Source organism: Symphalangus syndactylus, chromosome 17 (genome assembly GCF_028878055.3).
Source record: "Symphalangus syndactylus isolate Jambi chromosome 17, NHGRI_mSymSyn1-v2.1_pri, whole genome shotgun sequence".
NCBI lineage: Eukaryota > Metazoa > Chordata > Mammalia > Primates > Hylobatidae > Symphalangus > Symphalangus syndactylus.
In genome coordinates this window covers 25875184-25893973 of record NC_072439.2, presented here as the reverse complement: position 1 = coordinate 25893973, position 18790 = coordinate 25875184, and the positions used below count along the sequence as shown (strand labels likewise).

Genomic DNA, 18790 nt, shown 5'->3' with positions numbered 1-18790 from the left:
TTTGAGGAACCTCCATACTATTTTTCCATAATGGCTGTATCAATTTATATTCCCACCAGCAGTGTACAAGGGTTCCTGTTTCTCTACACCCTCAGCAACACTTGTTATTGCTTGTCTTTTTTTTTTTTTTTTTTTTAAATAGAGACAGTCTTGCTGTGTTGCTTAGGCTGGTCTCAAACTTTTAGTGTCAAGCAGTCTTCCCACCTCAGCCTCCCAAAGTGCTCAAATTACAGGCATGAGCCACCCCGCCTGGCCATTTTTTCGATAATAGCCATTCTAACAGGTGTGAGGTGATATCTTATGGTTTTGACTTGCATTTTCATGATGATTCATTATGTTGAGTTTGTTTTAATGTATCTGTTGGCTATTTTTATGTCTGCTTTGGAAAACTGTCTATTTGCATCCTTTGCCCAATTTTTAATTGGGCAATTTGTTTTCTTGCTGTTGAGTTGTATGAGTTCCTTACATATTTTGGATATTAACTCCTTACCAGATATATGGTTTGCAAATATTTTCTCCCATTGCATAGGTTACCCTTTCATTTTGTTGATTGTTTCCTTTGCTGTGCAGAAACTTTTTAGTTTGATGTAGTCCAACTTGTTTATTTTTGCTTCTGTTGCCTGTACTTTGGGTGCATATCTGAAAAATCATTGCCAAGACCAATGTCAAGTGGCTTTCCCCCTATATTTTTTTCTAGGAGTTTTATAATTTCAGGCCTGATATTTAAGTCTTTAACCCATTTCAATATAATTTTTGTGGAGGGTGTAAAGTAAGGATATAATTTTACCCTTTTGCAGGTAGATACCTTAGATACCTAGTTTTTCCAACGCTATTTATTGAAGAGACTATCCTTTACCTATTGTGTATTCTGGATGCCCATGTCAAAGATTAGTGACCATATATGTGTGGGTTTATTTTTAAGCTCTGTATTCTTTTCCATTGGTCTCTGTGTCTGTTTTTGTGCCAGTACTACACTGTTTTGATTAGAATAGCTCTGTAATATAATTTGAAAACAGGGAGTGTGATATCTCTAGTTTTGTTGTCATTTCTCAAGATTGCCTTGATTGGCCAGGTGCGGTGGCTCACGCCTGTAATCCCAGCACTTTGGGAGGCTGAGGTGGGCAGATCACGAGGTCAGAAGATCGAGACCATCCTGGCTAACACAGTGAAACCCTGTCTCTACTAAAAATACAAAAAAATTAGCCAGGCGTGGTGACGGGTGCCTGTAATCCTAGCTCCTCGGGAGGCTAAGGCAGGAGAATGGCATGAGCTCGGGAGGTGGAACTTGCAGTGAGCCGAGATCACGCCATTGCACTTCAGCCTGGTCGACAGAGCAAGACTCCGTCTCAAAAAAAAAAAAAAAAAGATTGTCTTGATTATGTGAGGACTTTTGTGGTTCCATATGAATTTTGGGATTGTTTATTTCTATGAAAAAAATGCCATTGGAAGTTTGATAGAGATCACATTGAATCTAGATTGCTTTGGGGAGTATAGACATTTTAACAATACTAATTCTTCAGTCTATGAACGTATCTTTATTTGTGTCTTCATTTTCTTTCATCAATGTCTTATTGTTTTTAGCGTACAGATTTTTCACCTGCTTGGTTAAATTTATTCATAATTATTGTATTGTTTTTGATGCTATTATAAATGAGATGTTTTCTTAATTTCTTTTTTAGGTAGTTTATTGTTAGTGTATAGAAATGCAACCAATTTTCATTTGTTGATTTTGTATCCAGCAACTTCACTGAATTGGTTTGTTCTAATTTCTTTCTCTTTCTTTCTTTCTTTCTTTCTTTCTTTCTTTCTTTCTTTCCCTCTTTCCTTCTTTCTTTTTCTTTCTTTCTTTTTTTCTTTCTTTCTCCTTCCTTCCTTCCTTCCTTTTCAATCTCTCTCTCTCTCTCTTTCTTTTGAGACAGGGTCTCGCTCTGTCATCCAGACTAGAGTGCAGTGGCATAATCACAGCTCACTGCAGCTTTAACCTCCTGGGCTTAGGTGATCCTCCCACCTCAGCCTCTGAAGTAGCTGGGACTACAGGCCCACGCCACCACACTCGGCTAATTTTTTTATTTTTTGTAGATACAGGTGCCGCTATGTTGCCTAGGATGATCTCAAACTCCTAAGCTCAAGCAACCCTCCTGCCTCGACTTTCCAAAGTGCTGGAATTATGGGCGTGAGCCACTGTGCCCAGGTGAGTTTTCTATGTATCAGATTATGTCATATGCAGAGATAATTTAACTTCTTTTCTGATTTGGATGACTTTTATTTCTTTTTCTTGCCTAATTACTCTGGTATATTCCTTCTTTAATTTGTTGAGAGTTTTTATCATGAAAGATGTTGAATATTATTAAATGCTGTTTCTTGCATCTACTGAATTGATCATATGATTTTTATGCTTTGTTTAGTTAATGTGAAATATCACATTGGTTGATTCACCTATGTTGAACTATCCTTGCATCTCAGGAATAAATCCTACTTGATCTTAGTGTATGATACTTCTAATGTGGCATTGAATTTTGTTTGCTAATATTTTGTTGAGGATTTTTGCCTGTAGAGCCAGAAGTCAGGGATATTGGCCTATAATTTTCTTTTCTTTGTAGTATCTTTATCTGGCTTTGATGCAAGGGTAATGCTGGCCACATAAAATGAGTTTGGAAGTGTTCCTTTCTCTTCAGTTTTAAATGCTTGGTAGAATTCGCCCATGAAGCTATCTGGTCTGGGCTTTTCTTTTTTTTCCTTTCCTTTCTTTTTTGTTTTTTACTAGCCCTGCCAAAGGGAGACCTCAAAAAATTAGCTAAAAACTCAGAGTCTTTCCTCTTCACAGGAATCTTGAGTAAAAGGTGAAAAATTTATGTGACCTGAAAACAAGCCAGAATATTGCTGGGTTTTTCTCTATTGGGAAGTTTTTGGTTACTGGATCAATCTCCTTACTCATAATTGGTCTGTTCAGATTTTCTGTGTCTTTGTGATTCAGTCTTGGTAAATTGTATGTTTCTAGAAATTAGAGTACTACCTTGAACTTAACAGATGTTCATTAAATATTTAATTGACTGATTCTTCTTGTCTCATAAGAATGATATAAGAAAATACATAGTGTTAATGACATGTCAAGCTGTTAAAACGTTAAAGTTATAAAGCAAGAAATTACTTTGAATGGTTCAGCCCATGAGCAGGATATTTTGTATAGCAGCAATAACTATTTGCTTATTTTTATTTTTTTAGAGACAGGGTCTTGCTATGTTGCCCAGGCTGGTCTCAAACTCATGGACACAAGTGATCCTCCTGCCTTGGCCTTCCAAAGTGCTGGGATTACAGTCATGAGCCACCACACCTGGCCCATTATTTGTTATTGGTAACATATTAGATATCTATTGCTGTGTAATGAATAACCCCAAAACATAGTGGCTTAAAACAATAAAAACCATTTATTATATCTCACAATTTCTGTGAGTTGGGAATTCAAAAGTAGATCAGTTGGGCGGTTCTATGTCAGTCTCTTATAAAGTTTCAGTCAGATGTTGGCAAGGGCTGTAGTCATCTAAAGTCTTGACTAGACTGGAGAATCCCCTTCCACAGTGGCTCTCTCACGTTCTTGGCAGCTTGGCATGAGCTATTGGCCACATGGGGCTCTCCACAGGACTCCTTGAGTGTCCTCATAGCATGGTCACTGGCTTATCCTGGAGCAAGTGGTTCAGAGACCAAAGCAGGAGCTGCAATGCCTTTTATCACTTAGCCTCAGAATTCACACATCACCTCTGCCATATTCAGAGCCACCCTCGGTTGAATTTGAGCAGAAGACTAGTGAAGGGCCTGAATGCTAGGAAGCAAGCATCACTGGAGGTTATCCTAGAGGCTGGCTTCCACAGATGATGACATTTTCAGCATAGAGAATTCTTTGTCTTCCTAAAAATATCTAAGGATGGAAGCCTTAACTGCTCCTTCAGTAATATTTTATTACTCAAGAAACTGTTTCTTAATTTCAGGCAAAATCTCTCTTAAGTCTAGAAAAACAACTCTGCTCAAGACCATTGATTTGGTATTGCTCTTCACAGGTCTTTGAAAATAACCCTCGTGACAATGCCAGTGAAAAAAACATTTTAGTTATAACAACCCATTTTGGGGACAAAAGGACTTTAAGAACAAAGCAAGGCATTCATTCTTTCATTTATTCAATAAACAATGGACTACATTTAAAATGTTTTTAGAGATGAGATCTCGCTCTGCCACCCAGGCTGGAGCGCAGTGCTGTAATCATAGCTCACTGCAGCCTCACTCCTGGGCCCAAGCGATCCTGATCCTGCTTCAGCCTCCTCTGTAGCTAGGACTATAGGCACATGTCATCGTGCCTGGCTGATTTTTAAAATTTATTTTTTAGAGCTGGGCTCTTGCTATGTTGCCCAGGCTTGTCTTGGACTCCTGGTCTCAAGCAGTCCTTCCACCTCAGCCTTCCAGAGTTCTGGGATTACAGGCATGAGCCACTGTACTGGCTTGGATGACATTTCATTTGTGGCCAATATATACAAAGTAACATATTCCAAAATCGATTTTACAGTTTGTGATTATGCCAATTAATTACTACCTAAAGTTGATATTATTTGGGCTTACTTCCCTTTTCCTGATCAATTTCCTGGATGTGACACTAACAGTAAAACTATCATTGATATAGCACTTACTGTGTGCCAAGTACTTTATACATCTTTTAATATAGTATTTTTTTAGTCTTTGAGATGAGGTCTCACTATGATGCCCAGGCTGGTCTCAAACTCCTGAGCTCAAGCAGTCCTCCCGCCGTGGTGTCCCAAAGTGTTAGAATTACAGGCATGAGCCACCATGCCCGGCCAAGTGCTTTATATATGACTGATCTTCCTATAAGTTTTCAAGGTAGGTGTACTTTTAACCACTTGATTATGGAGAAATGGGGTCTCCAAAAAATTAAGTAACTTGTCCAAATACACAGAACTAGTAATTGATAAGGCTAAGATGCAAACCAAGATTTGTGTAGCTTTCCTCCATAAACCTGGCTGCTGTTAATGAGTTGTCCACACACACACAGGCCTCCCACCTCAGTAGTAAGAGATTTCCACTTGTTATTCAAGCAATGTCAAATTGTTTCTGTAGTTATCTTTCTTACTGTATCAACAGTGTGACTGAAAGATACTGTTTCAGGGAGAAGTCTTCTTTGGCTTACCAAGAATCAAATATTTGACACAGAACAAACGTTTTCATTTTTTTTTTTTTCAGATCATTTGCTAAAAGTACCACACAATTAGCAATACATTATTACATTTTTTTTTTTTTTTTTTGAGACGGAGTTTCACTCTGTCATCCAGGCTGGAGTGCAGTGGCATGATCTCGGCTTACTGCAACCTGTGTCTCCTGGGTTCAAGCAATTCTCCTGCTTCAACCTCCCAAGTAGCTGGGATTACAGGCATGCGCTACCACACCCAGCTAATTTTTGTATTTTTAGTAGAGACGGGGTTTTACCATGTTGGTCAGGCTGTTTACGAACTCCTGACCTCAAGTGATCCATGCGCTCAGACTCCCAAAGTGCTGGGATTACAGGCGTTAGCCACCATGCCTGGCAAACATCTTACTTTCTTTTATTTTATTTTATTTTATTATTATACTTTAGGTTTTAGGGTACATGTGCACAATGTGCAGGTTTGTTACATATGTATCCATGTGCCATGTTGGTTTGCTGCACCCATTAACTCGTCATTTAGCATTAGGTATATCGCCTAATGCTGTCCCTTCCCCCCTCCCCCACCCCACAACAGTCCCCAGAGTGTGATGTTCCCCTTCCTGTGTCCATGATTCTCATTGTTCAGTTCCCACCTATGAGTGAGAACATGCAGTGTTTGGTTTTTTGTCCTTGCGATAGTTTACTGAGAATGATGTTTTCCAGTTTCATCCATGTCCCTACAAAGGACATGAACTCCTCATTTTTTATGGCTGCATAGTATTCCATGGTGTATATGTGCCACATTTTCTTAATCCAGTCTGTTGTTGTTGGACATTTGGGTTGGTTCCAAGTCTTTGCTATTGTGAATAGTGCCGCAATAAACATACGTGTGCATGTGTCTTTATTGCAGCATGATTTATAGTCCTCTGGGTATATACCCAGTAATGGGATGGCTGGGTCAAATGGTATTTCTAGTTCTAGATCCCTGAGGAATCGCCACACTGACTTCCACAATGGTTGAACTAGTTTACAGTCCCACCAACAGTGTAAAAGTGTTCCTATTTCTCCACATCCTCTCCAGCACCTGTTGTTTCCTGACTTTTTAATGATCGCCATTCTAACTGGTGTGAGATGGTATCTCATTGTGGTTTTGATTTGCATTTCTCTGATAGCCAGTGATGATGAGCATTTTTTCATGTGTTTTTTGGCTACATAAATGTCTTCTTTTGAGAAGTGTCTGTTCATGTCCTTCGCCCACTTTTTGATGGGGTTGTTTGTTTTTTTCTTGTAAATTTGTTTGAGTTCATTGTAGATTCTGGATATTAGCCCTTTGTCAGATGAGTAGGTTGCAAAAGTTTTCTCCCATTCTGTAGGTTGCCTGTTTACTCTGATGGAAGTTTCTTTTGCTGTGCAGAAGCTCTTTAGTTTAATTAGATCCCATTTGTCAATTTTGGCTTTTGTTGCCATTGCTTTTGGTGTTTTAGACATGAAGTCCTTGCCCACGCCTATGTCCTGAATGGTATTGCCTAGGCTTTCTTCTAGGGTTTTTATGGTTTTAGGTCTACAATGTAAGTCTTTAATCCATCTTGAATTAATTTTTGTATAAGGTGTAAGGAAGGGATCCAGTTTCAGCTTTCTACATATGGCTAGCCAGTTTACCCAGCACCATTTATTAAATAGGGAATCCTTTCCCCATTTCTTGTTTTTGTCAGGTTTGTCAAAGATCAGATAGTTGTAGATATGCGGCATCATTTCTGAGTGCTCTGTTCTGTTCCGTTGATCTATGTCTCTGTTGTGGTACCAGTACCATGCTGTTTTGGTTACTGTAGCCTTGTAGTATAGTTTGAAGTCAGGTAGCATGATGCCTCCAGCTTTGTTCTTTTGCTTAGGATTGACTTGGCGATGCGGGCTCTTTTTTGGTTCCATATGAACTTTAAAGTAGTTTTTTCCAATTCTGTGAAGAAAGTCATTGGTAGCTTGATGGGGATGGCATTGAATCTATAAATTACCTTGGACAGTATGGCCATTTGCACGATATAGATTCTTCGAACCCATGAGCATGGAATGTTCTTCCATTTGTTTGTATCCTCTTTTATTTCATTGAGCAGTGGTTTGTAGTTATCCTTGAAGAGGTCCTTCACATCCCTTGTAAGTTGGATTCCTAGGTATTTTATTCTCTTTGAAGCAATTGTGAATGGGAGTTCACTCATGATTTGGCTCTCTGTTTGTCTGTGATTGATGTACAAGAATGCTTGTGATTTTTGTACATTGATTTTGTATCCTGAGACTTTGCTGAAGTTGCTAATCAGCTTAAGGAGATTTTGGGCTGAGACAATGGGGTTTTCTAGATATACAATCATGTCATCTGCAAACAGGGACAATTTGACTTCCTCTTTTCCTAATTGAATACCTTTTATTTCCTTCTCCTGCCTGATTGCCCTGGCCAGAACTTCCAGCACTATGTTGAATAGGAGTGGTGAGAGAGGGCATCCCTGTCTTGTGCCAGTTTTCAAAGGGAATGCTTCCAGTTTTTGCCCATTCAGTATGGTATTGGCTATGGGTTTGTCATAGATAGCTCTTATTATTTCGAGATACCTCCCATCAATACCTAATTTATTGAGAGTTTTTAGCATGAAGAGTTGTTGAATTTTGTCAGAGGCCTTTTCTGCATATATTGAGATAATCATGTGGTTTTTGTCTTTGGTTCTGTTTATATGCTGGATTACATTTATTGATTTGCATATGTTGAACCAGCCTTGCATCCCAGGGATGAAGCCCACTTGATCATGGTGTATAAGCTTTTTGATGTGCTGCTGGATTCGGTTTGCCAGTATTTTATTGAGGATTTTTGCATCAATGTTCATCAAGGATTATTGGTCTGAAATTCTCTTTTTTGGTTATGTCTCTGCCAGGCTTTAGTATCAGGATGATGCTGGCTTCATAAAATGTGTTAGGGAGGATTCCCTCTTTTTCTATCAATTGGAGTAGTTTCAGAAGGAATGGTACCAGTTCCTCCTTGTACCTCTGGTAGGATTCGGCTGTGAATCCATCAGGTCCTGGACTCTTTTTGGTTGGTAAGCTACTGATTATTGCCACAATTTCAGAGCCTGTTATTGGTCTATTCAGAGATTCAACTTCTTCCTGGTTTAGTCTTGGGTGGGTGTATTTGTCGAGGAATTTATCCATTTCTTCTAGATTTTCTAGTTTATTTGCGTAGAGGTGTTTGTAGTATTCTCTGATGTATTACATCAGTAGATTGTATTTCTGTGGGATCGGTGGTGATATCCCCTTTTTCATTTTTTATTGCATCTATTTTATTCTTCTCTCTTTTCTTCTTTATTAATCTTGCTAGCAGTCTATCAATTTTGTTGATCTTTTCAAAAAACCAGCTCCTGGATTCATTAATTTTTTGAAGGGTTTTTTGTGTCTCTATTTCCTTCAGTTCTGCTCTGATTTTAGTTATTTCTAGCCTTCTGCTAGCTTTTGAATGTGTTTGCTCTTGCTTTTCTAGTTCTTTTAATTGTGATGTTAGGGTGTCAATTTTGGATCTTTCTTGCTTTCTCTTGTGGGCATTTAGTGCTATAAATTTCCCTCTACACAATGCTTTGAATGTGTCCCAGAGATTCTGGTATGTTGTGTCTTTGTTCTCGTTGGTTTCAAAGAACATCTTTATTTCTGCCTTCATTTCATTATGTACCCAGTAGTGATTCAAGAGCAGGTTGTTCAGTTTCCATGTAGTTGAGCGGTTTTGAGTGAGTTTCTTAATCCTGAGTTCTAGTTTGATTGCACTGTGGTCTGAGAGACAGTTTGTTATAATTTCTGTTGTTTTACATTTGCTGAGGAGAGCTTTACTTCCAACTATGTGGTCAATTTTGGAATAGGTGTGATGTGGTGCTGAAAAAAATGTATATTCTGTTGATTTGGGGTGGAGAGTTCTGTAGATGTCTATTAGGTCCACTTTGTGCAGAGCTGAGTTCAATTCCTGGATATCCTTGTTAACTTTCTGTCTTGTTGATCTGTCTAATATTGACAGTGGGGTGTTAAAATCTCCCATTATTATTGTGTGGGAGTTTAAGTCCCTTTATAGGTCACTCAGGACTTGCTTTATGAATCTGGGTGCTCCTGTGTTGGGTGCATATATATTTAGGATAGTTAGCTCTTCTTGTTGAATTGATCCCTTTACCATTATGTAATGGCCTTCTTTGTCTCTTTTGATCTTTGTTGGTTTAAAGTCTATTTTATCAGAGACTAGGATTGCAACCCCTGCCTTTTTTTGTTTTCCATTTGCTTGATAGATCTTCCTCCATCCCTTTATTTTGAGTCTATGTGTGTCTCTGCACGTGAGATGGGTTTGCTGAATACAGCACACTGATGGGTCTTGACTCCTTATCCAGTTTGCCAGTCTCTGTCTTTTAATTGGAGCATTTAGCCCATTTACATTTAAAGTTAATATTGTTATGTGTGAATTTGATCCTGTCATTATGATGTTAGTTGGTTATTTTGCTCGTTAGTTGATGCAGTTTCTTCCTAGCCTCGATGGTCTTTACAATTTGGCATGTTTTTGCAGTGGCTGGTATCAGTTGTTCCTTTGCATGTTTAGTGCTTCCTTCAGGAGCTCTTTTAGGGCAGGCCTGGTGGTGACAAAATCACTCAGCATTTGCTTGTCTGTAAAGTATTTTATTTCTCCTTCACTTATGAAGCTTAGTTTGGCTGGATATGAAATTCTGGGTTGAAAATTCTTTTCTTTAAGAATGTTGAATATCGGCCCCCACTCTCTTCTGGCTTGTAGAGTTTCTGCCAAGAGATCAGCTGTTAGTCTGATGGGCTTCCTTTTGTGGGTAATCCAACCTTTGTCTCTGGCCACCCTTAACATTTTTTCCTTCATTTCAACTTTGGTGAATCTTACAATTATGTGTCTTGGAGTTGCTCTTCTCGAGGAGTATCTTTGTGGCGTTCTCTTTATTTCCTGAATCTGAATGTGGGCCTGCCTTGCTAGATTGGGGAAGTTCTCCTGGATAATATCTTGCAGAGTGTTTTCCAACTTGGTTCCATTCTCCCCATCATTTTCAGGTACACCAATCAGACGTAGGTTTGGTCTTTTCACATAGTCCCAAATTTCTTGGAGGCTTTGTTCATTTCTTTTTATTCTTTTTTCTCTAAACTTCCCTTCTGGCTTCATTTGATTCATTTCATCTTCCATCACTGATACACTTCCTTCCAGTTGATCGCATCGGCTCCCGAGGCTTCTGCAATCTTCGCGTAGTTCTCGAAACTTGGCTTTCAGCTCCATCAGCTCCTTTAAGCCCTTCTCTCCATTGGTTATTCTAGTTATCCGTTCATCTAATTTTTTTTCAAAGTTTTTAACTTCTTTGCTATTGTTTTGAATTTCCTCCCATAGCTTGGAGTAGTTTGATCGTCTGAAGTCTTCTTCTCCCAACTCGTCAAAGTCATTCTCCATCCAGCTTTGTTCCGTTGCTGGTGAGGAACTGCATTCCTTTGGAGGAGGAGAGGTGCTCTGCTTTTTAGAGTTTCCAGTTTTTCTGCTCTGTTTTTTCCCCATCTTTGTGGTTTTATCTACTTTTTGTCTTTGATGATGGTGATGTACAGATGGGTTTTTGGTGTGGATGTCCTTTCTGTTGGTTAGTTTTCCTTTTACCAGACAGGACCCTCAGCTGCAGGTCTGTTGGAGTTTGCTAGCGGTCCACTCCAGACCCTGTTTGGCTGAGTGTCAGCAGTGGTGGCTGCAGAACAGTGGATTTTCGTGAGACCACATATTCAGCTGTCTGATAGTTCCTCTGGAAGTTTTGTCTCAGAGGAGTACCTGGCCGAGTGAGGTGTCAGTCTGTCCCTACTGGGGGGTGCCTCCCAGTTAGGCTGCTCGGGGGTCAGGGACCCACTTTAGGAGGCAGTCTGTCTGTTCTCAGATCTCCAGCTGCATGCTGGGAGAACCACTACTCTCTTCAAAGCTGTCAGACAGGGACATTTAAGACTGCAGAGGTTTCTGCTGAATTTGTTTGTCTGTGTCCTGCCCCCAGAGGTGGAGCCTACAGAGGCAGGCAGGCCTCCTTGAGCTGTGGTGGGCTCCACCCAGTTCGAGCTTCCTGGCTGCTTTGTTTACCTAAGCAAGCCTGGGCAATGGCGGGCGCCTGTCCCCCAGCCTCACTGCCACCTTGCAGTTTGGTCTCAGACTGCTGTGCTAGCAATCAGCGAGACTCCGTGGGCATAGGACCCTCCGAGCCAGGTGTGGGACACAATCTCCTGGTGTGCTGTTTTCCAGGCCCGTTGGAAAAGCGCAGTATTAGGGTGGGACTGACCCGATTTTCCAGGTGCCGTCTGTTACCCCTTTCTTTGACTAGGAAAGGGAACTCCCTGACCCCTTGCGCTTCCCGAGTGAGGCAATGCCTCGCCCTGCTTCGGCTCGCACACAGTGTGCTACACCGACTGTCCTGCACCCACTGTTTGGTACTCCCTAGTGAGATGAACCCGGTACCTCAAACGGAAATGCAGAAATCACCCGTCTTCTGTGCCGCTCAGGCTGGGAGCTGTAGACCGGAGCTGTTCTTATTCGGCCATCTTGGCTCCACCCCCGAACATCTTACTTTCAACTAAATTACTTTTCCTTTCGTATGACAACACTCACACATAAACACACTCTTATTTACACTTAATTAGCTCTTCCTATTTTGTTTTTCTACATATCTAATTATAATGAGATTTTAAAATCAAGGTTAGGGAATTATACAGAGCAATGGAGTAAGAAACTAATCCAAGCTTCAAGAGAGAAATAATATTTTAAATCTGTTCTCTAAATAACCATTGCCCAGTGTTGGTCTAAAGCCATGCTGTCAGATATAGTAGCCACCAGCAACATGTGGCTATTTACATTTTAAATGAATTTAAAATGAAATAAAATTTTAAAAATATACTTCCTTAGTTGTACTAGTCACATTTCAAATGTTCAGTAGTCTCCTGTGGCTACTGACTGCCATATTGGACAGCACAGATACAGAAATTTTCATCATCACAAAACTTTCTATTGGACAATGCTAGAAAGAAACAATGTTATAAGAAAGACTTTCACAGATCAGATAAACCAAAATAAACCAAAATGAACAGCGAGATCCATGTGTTATTTTAAATCCTTTTTCACACTTTCATTCTTTTTGACAATGTATATATTTATATTTTCTTTTTAAATTATATATGTATGTACATTAAGTACTCAATAAATTTACCTATGATTATTTTGAATTTAGAAAGAAATGTATGTGTGTACATATATATACAGATTTCTTTCTAAATACAAAATAATCATTTATAAATATATTGAATATTTCGTAAATTATAGGAGTTATGCCAAGTGCTTTACATGAATTGACTCATTTAATCCTTAGTACAATGCTGTGTTTATTGTGAAAAATTTGGAAGACATAAATCATATATAGAAAAATTTGGAAAAATAAAGCATATAAAGAAAATAAAGCATATAGAAAAATAAAGCATATTAATCCCCAAACTAAGATAATCACTGTTGACATTTCTAGTGGATGCTGTGGTATGCTGCCCAGATCCCAAGATATAGCTACCAAGAATGTTGGCTATTGCTGGCTCAGAGTTTAATTCCTCTCTAAAATTGTCTTCAGTGAGGGAAACTGCCTCACCCACCATTCCCCTCCTTGGGTCAGCTCAAATCCAATGACTGGTCAGTGGTGGAGGTACAAAGGCATCGAGTCAATTGGCACAATCTGGGATATCCCAGCTTTAGAGTGTCCCTTGAGACAAGTTAATGCCTCTGTGGCAACTGCCCTGCAATTCACCCTCCCCCTCTGCCCAATCCTGCCCCTGCTTCCCTTAACAGGTGCTGTTCCTGAGTGTTCTCACCAGTAAATCACCTGCATACAAACCTCTGCTTCAGAGTCTGCTTCCTGAAAAACTCAACTGAAGTCAACATTTTTGGAATATAACTTCCATTTTTTTTCTTTTTGTATCCATCCATTTAAAATTTTTAAATATGTATTTATTTTGCTCTAAAACATTTGAAATTTTCTTATTATTTTATATTAAATGTTTAGTTGATAATACTTTATAGATAATTTAGCCTGTAAACTATCTGCAACAGTATTTTTTTTTTCTAGATGGGATCTTGCTCTGTCACCCAGGCTGGAGTGCAGTGGCATTATCTCAGCTCACCACAACCTCCGCCTCCCAGGTTCAAGTAATTTTCATGCCTCGGCCACATGAGTATGTGAGTAGCTGGGATTACAGGCATGCACCAGCATGCCCGGCTAATTTTTGTATTTTTAGTAGAGATGGGGTTTTGCCATGTTGCCCAGGCTGGTCTCAAACTCCTGGCCTCCTGTGATCCGCCCTCCTCAGGGTCCCAAAGTGCTGGGATTACAGGTGTGAGCTACCACACCTGGCTCACAACACAATTTTTAACAGCCACCTGAGATTCATATGGCATGTGACACTCAGTCAATCTTGTATTGTTGGATATTTTGGTATTTCCTGGTTTTTCTGTGGCCAACCCTAAAACTTGGCAGAGAAACACCCATTCCCAAATCCCTTCTCACTAACCTACCTCTACAATATCTAGGAATATTTAGTTTTGTAGCCTCACTTACAAGTTCCAGCCATTGAGAAATAAGCTCAAGTTTTGTGATAGTTGAGGGGGAAGTTCCAGGAAACATCTTGCCTTCCAGATAAAATGGGACAGCCAAAGCTGGTATCATCTCTTACCTATTTCTTCTTGGTAAGGAATGAGATGTTCAGAGCTATCGTACCCATTTTTCATCCATGAGAGAAAAGAAATTAGATACTTGGCTTTGACAAAATCACTGAACATTTAAACCAATGCTAGCAACCGCCTATCATCTCTGGATTTCTTGATATGCTGAGTAAACTATTTTTTTAATCTACTGTGTTTGGCAGCTTAAATGTCACTATTCCTTACATTCATAATTTGAAGTATGCAGTGATAAACATCATTGTATGTAAGTACTTGAATAGCAACAACTTAACATAAAAGTCAGGGAATTAGGGCCCTACATTTTCAGCATATTTTCTGCTTGACCTTGTGCAGCTCTGTCCCTAACCTTCTCTCCCGTTTTATTTTTCTTGTGGGAACCAGAAAAATAATGCACATAAGGCTTTCTAAAATTTTCTGTTTCCATAAGCAATATTGGATAAATAATTTTATCATATGTGCTAAATTTACTCAATAGGAATAAGAATTTTGACAGTGAGGCAATCAGCCATTTTCCATAAATTTTTTTAGGCCTTTAAAAATCTCGTCAATATTGACAATCCAACCTATTCAGCTTCTCCAGTTGTGTACTTCGAAAAGGCAGTAGTGGTTGAAAGAGGAAATAGACCTTTTGTAAGTCAGAACCTTATCTCTTCAAATAGGATGTTTTAGTAAATGCACCATTCCATAGTGTTCATATCCACTTGTACAGAATCGGCAAGGTTTTTCTGGAGCAAGTTTTGTGTGAACTGAGTTGCATTCTAGACCAAGCCTTGGATTAACTCTCCACGTACTTCCTGGGAATCATTCAGGTCTCCAGGGTTGGGATGTTTTATTTCCTCAGCATAAGCATGAAGCATCAAAGAAACTGAACTGACTACCATTTGAAGCAAAAAGGAACAATAGTGAATTGAAAAATAGTTATTGAAATTGTTTAATTTTAGCGTTCTAGTGGCAGACACTTAATGCAAACCTGAACCTAATGAGTCCACGTCCATATCTCCCACTTACTCAGTCTTGAGGCTGCTTCTAATTCTACAGCCCCAGAAACTTTGAGTTGGCTGGTTCTGGCTCAAAGCAAAGATATGGGAATGCTTTTGGATATTGTAGAGGATCAGAATATCCAGATCTAAAGTATCCAAGACAGATGTTTTGACTCATTACCAGTAGTGTCTTTAGGACAGAAGACAGCTCCAGACCTGACCAGACTGCCAGCAGTTTGCTCCAGACTAGACTTTCATTCATGGGCAAAGATTAAAACTGGATTAGCACAATCAACAGAGTGAAAAGCAACCTACAGAAGGGGAGAAAATATTGCAGATTCTGTATCTGATAAAAGCTCAATATCTAGAATATAAAAAGAACTCTTGCAGCTCAACAAAAAGAGCCCTAATTTTAAAATGAGCAGAGGACTTGAATAGACTTTTATGTAAAGAAGATATACAAATGGCCAACAAGCATATGAGAACATAGATACTCAAGACTACTAATCATTAGGGAAATGCAAATCAAAACTACAATTAGGTACTGCCTCACATCTATTAGGCTAGTCAAAAAAAAAAAACAGATATTGGCATGGATGTGGAGAAATTGGAACCTTCGTGCATTGTTGGTAGGAATGTAAAATGGTGCAGCTGTTGTGGAAAACAATATAGAGGTTCCTCAAAAAATTAAAAATAGAACCACCAGCAATTCTACTTCTGGATAATTATCTAAAAGAATTGAAAGCAAGATCTTGAAGAGAGGTTCCTACACCCATGTTCATAACAGCATTATTTGCAATAGCCAAGAGGTGGAAGCAGCCCAAATGTCCATCAAGGAATGAATGAATGAAGAAAAATGTTACATACATACAGTGGAATATTATTCAGCCTTAAAAGGGAGGAAATCCTGTTATATACTGCATGTGTGAACCTTGAGGATATTATGCTAAGTGAAATAACCGGTCACAAAAAGACATATATTATGTCACTTTTATGTAGTAACTAGAGTAGTCAAATTAATGGAAACAGAGTTGAATAATGGTTACCAGGGACTGGCTGGAAGGGGAAAATGGGGAGTTGTTTAATGGATGTAGAGTTTCAGTTTTACACAGTGAAAAGGTTCTGGAGATCTGCTGCACAGCAGTGTGAATATGCATAACATTACTGAATTGTAGTGTTTTTTTTACCATAATAAAGTTATTTTTTTAATGAACTAGGCATCAAAGTTGGGTAGGCAAGGGACAGTTTATTTACCTGAATTCTGTTGCCTCCTCTCATCAACTGTTGATCCCACCCCAGGATTTGTTGTGTGTCTTAGTATGGTAACATCATTCAACATATCTTAAACATTTTTTTCTTTTTTTTCTTTTTTTTTTTGAGACAGGGTCTCGCTCTGTCACCCAGGCTGGAGTTCAGTGGTGTGATCTCGGCTCAGTGCTACCTCCACCTCCCAGGTTCAAGTGATTCTCCTGCCTCAGACTCCCAAGTAGCTGGAACTACAGGTGCATGCCACCACGCCCGGCTAATTTTTGTGTTATTTTAAGTAGAGACAGGGTTTCACCATGTTGGCCAGGATGGTCTTGAACTCCTAACCTCAAGTTATCTGCCTGCCTCGGCCTCCCAAAGTGCTGGGATTACAGGAGTGAGCCACTGCACCTGGCCTCATTAAAAATATCTTGCTTTTAAAAATATGAGCTATTTTCCTTCAGTATTTTAATTCTTTGACATTTCATCATGTTCTTTCGACATCTCATCAACACTCTATCAAGGGTCAGCAAACTATAGCTCATGGGCTAAATCTGGCCTGCAGGGTTTGAGAATGGTTTTTATATTTTTAAAGGGTTATTTTAAAAGAAGAGAAAGAAGAGGAGGAGGAAGGAAGAAAAGGAGGAAGGAGGAGAAGAAATCATACGTGGCTCACAAAACTTAAAATATTTACACTCTTGGCTCTTCGCAGGAAAAGTTTGCTAGTTTGCTGACCCCTGAAAACTATATATCACATTTTGCATTTTTTGTATTCTGCTGGTGTATTAGGTGCAAGAAATAGAACCACTCAAACTATTTTTAGCAAAAATGAATTTAATGCAGGGTATCAGGAGCTTATAAAATCATTGGAAAGTCTAAAGGAATGGTCACTTAGCAGGCCTCCAGAAATGATTCCTAGAGCTAAGTCTGCTGGATGGTCTACTGAGGAGCTGCCATCTCTGCAATAATCAGAAAGGCAGGCAGTCAGAGACCTCCAGTGGAGTGCTGAGTTCAAAGACATACTGCTATACCTGTGATCCAAGGATCAAGGGGCCACTGCTGCCCCTGCTACTTCCTCTAAACAGGCACAGGGGTAGGACCTAGACACTGAAATACTGCTGCAGAAATGCCCAATGTGTCTACAACTAGTTTTCCAGCAGAAACAAAACATAACCATAGCCTAGGATCCACCTTCCAAGTGCATCTAATTGGCAGAAGCATAACCCAACCTGCGGGACATGAGGGAAATGTGTCTTTTCCTTCTTTAACCTCTGTATTCAAAGAAAGCACACTAGAAGATTGGAATGGCTGAGAGCCAGAGCCAGTCCAGAGTACTCACCACAGCAGGTTTGTTGCTTTAGGCTCTATTCAACTCTTCTCATCTTTGGACAACTCCTTATTCTTTCATTTGAGAAACTTTCCCTGACACTTCCTTCCCTACCTCCACCATTAGTGGATTAGATGCCCTTTCATAACCTGCCATAGCCCTTAGCCCTAGCTCTGCAATGTGTATATCACTCCATGTCATAATGGCCTAATTTCTTGCTGCTGTTTCCACTAGACTAGCTCTTTGCAGAAACTCAGTCTTATTCATCACTGTGTAGGTAATTGGTGTGTATTTGTTGTGAATGATAAATAGTTTATATATTATAACATCCCAAATAGCATTTCTTCTCTTTCTTTGTTCCACATGACTGTGCACTGATACCTGTATACAGTGAAAACTCAGTAAATGTTGTTAACTGACTGGCTTCCTTTTTTGTCAGCTCAAAGAGAAGTTCCATCAATACGCTATATGTGTGTCTTTGTTTGACTCCCTGTGTACCTATATAAGTTAATAATGCAATGGAACAGCTAATATTTGAACAGTTTCAACATGCTAGGTGATATATGAAGCACTTTATACATACTATCTAATTAAATCCTCATGATTATCCTTTGAAGTTGATATTTTTATTCTTATTTTGTAGATAAAGAAACTGGGACTTAAGTAGCTTGTCCACAGTTACACAATAAGTCACAGAACTGGGACTCACATCGAGGTCTGGCTAATACCAAAATTTGTACTCTTAACCATGATAATGATGATGATTATGATAATGATGACAGCTAATAGTTCCAGACTTGGTTTTAGGCATTTTACATGTATTATCTCAAGCCACATATTGCCTTGCCTGGAATTGATGCTTAATAGTTGTTACATGTGATAAGATAAACAAAGCTCTTGATAACTGTGATGTATTTCTGGCTCTGCCACTAATTTACTTTGTGACCTCAGGTAAACTGCCAACTCTCTGAGCTCCAGTTTTCTCCTCTGCAAAACAGAGAACAATCTCTACAATACTTCTAGTCCAAAAATTCCAGAACTCTATGAATAAATTCTACTTAGTTTTTCATTCCATCATTATTACTTCTATGTGATAAGATCTTAACTTCTAAATTCTAAGCTCCTATAGGATCTCAATTTTGTTTTATAGTTTTCTTCCGTGGTACCTGGTCTGGTGCTCTGCACAGTACATAACAGCCTCATGGTAAATATGTATAAAGATACATAGATACAGATTGAAATTTGTCCAAGGGGAAATATCCATCCTCACAAGAATCTGTGCTTGTTGTCATTTACTGTATTCCTTT

The 18790-nt window shown here is 39.2% G+C and overlaps 1 non-coding gene and 1 pseudogene across 1 annotated transcript; one reads left to right on the top strand and one right to left on the bottom strand.

Annotated features, from left to right (window-relative positions):
• The window catches only part of LOC129466906 (small ribosomal subunit protein uS17-like), a 153614-nt pseudogene that overhangs the window by 2442 nt on the left and 132382 nt on the right, over positions 1-18790 (top strand).
• On the bottom strand, positions 2763-2878 carry LOC129467179 (U5 spliceosomal RNA). The gene has a single exon (XR_008652301.1). It is a non-coding gene; the product is annotated as a U5 spliceosomal RNA (small nuclear RNA).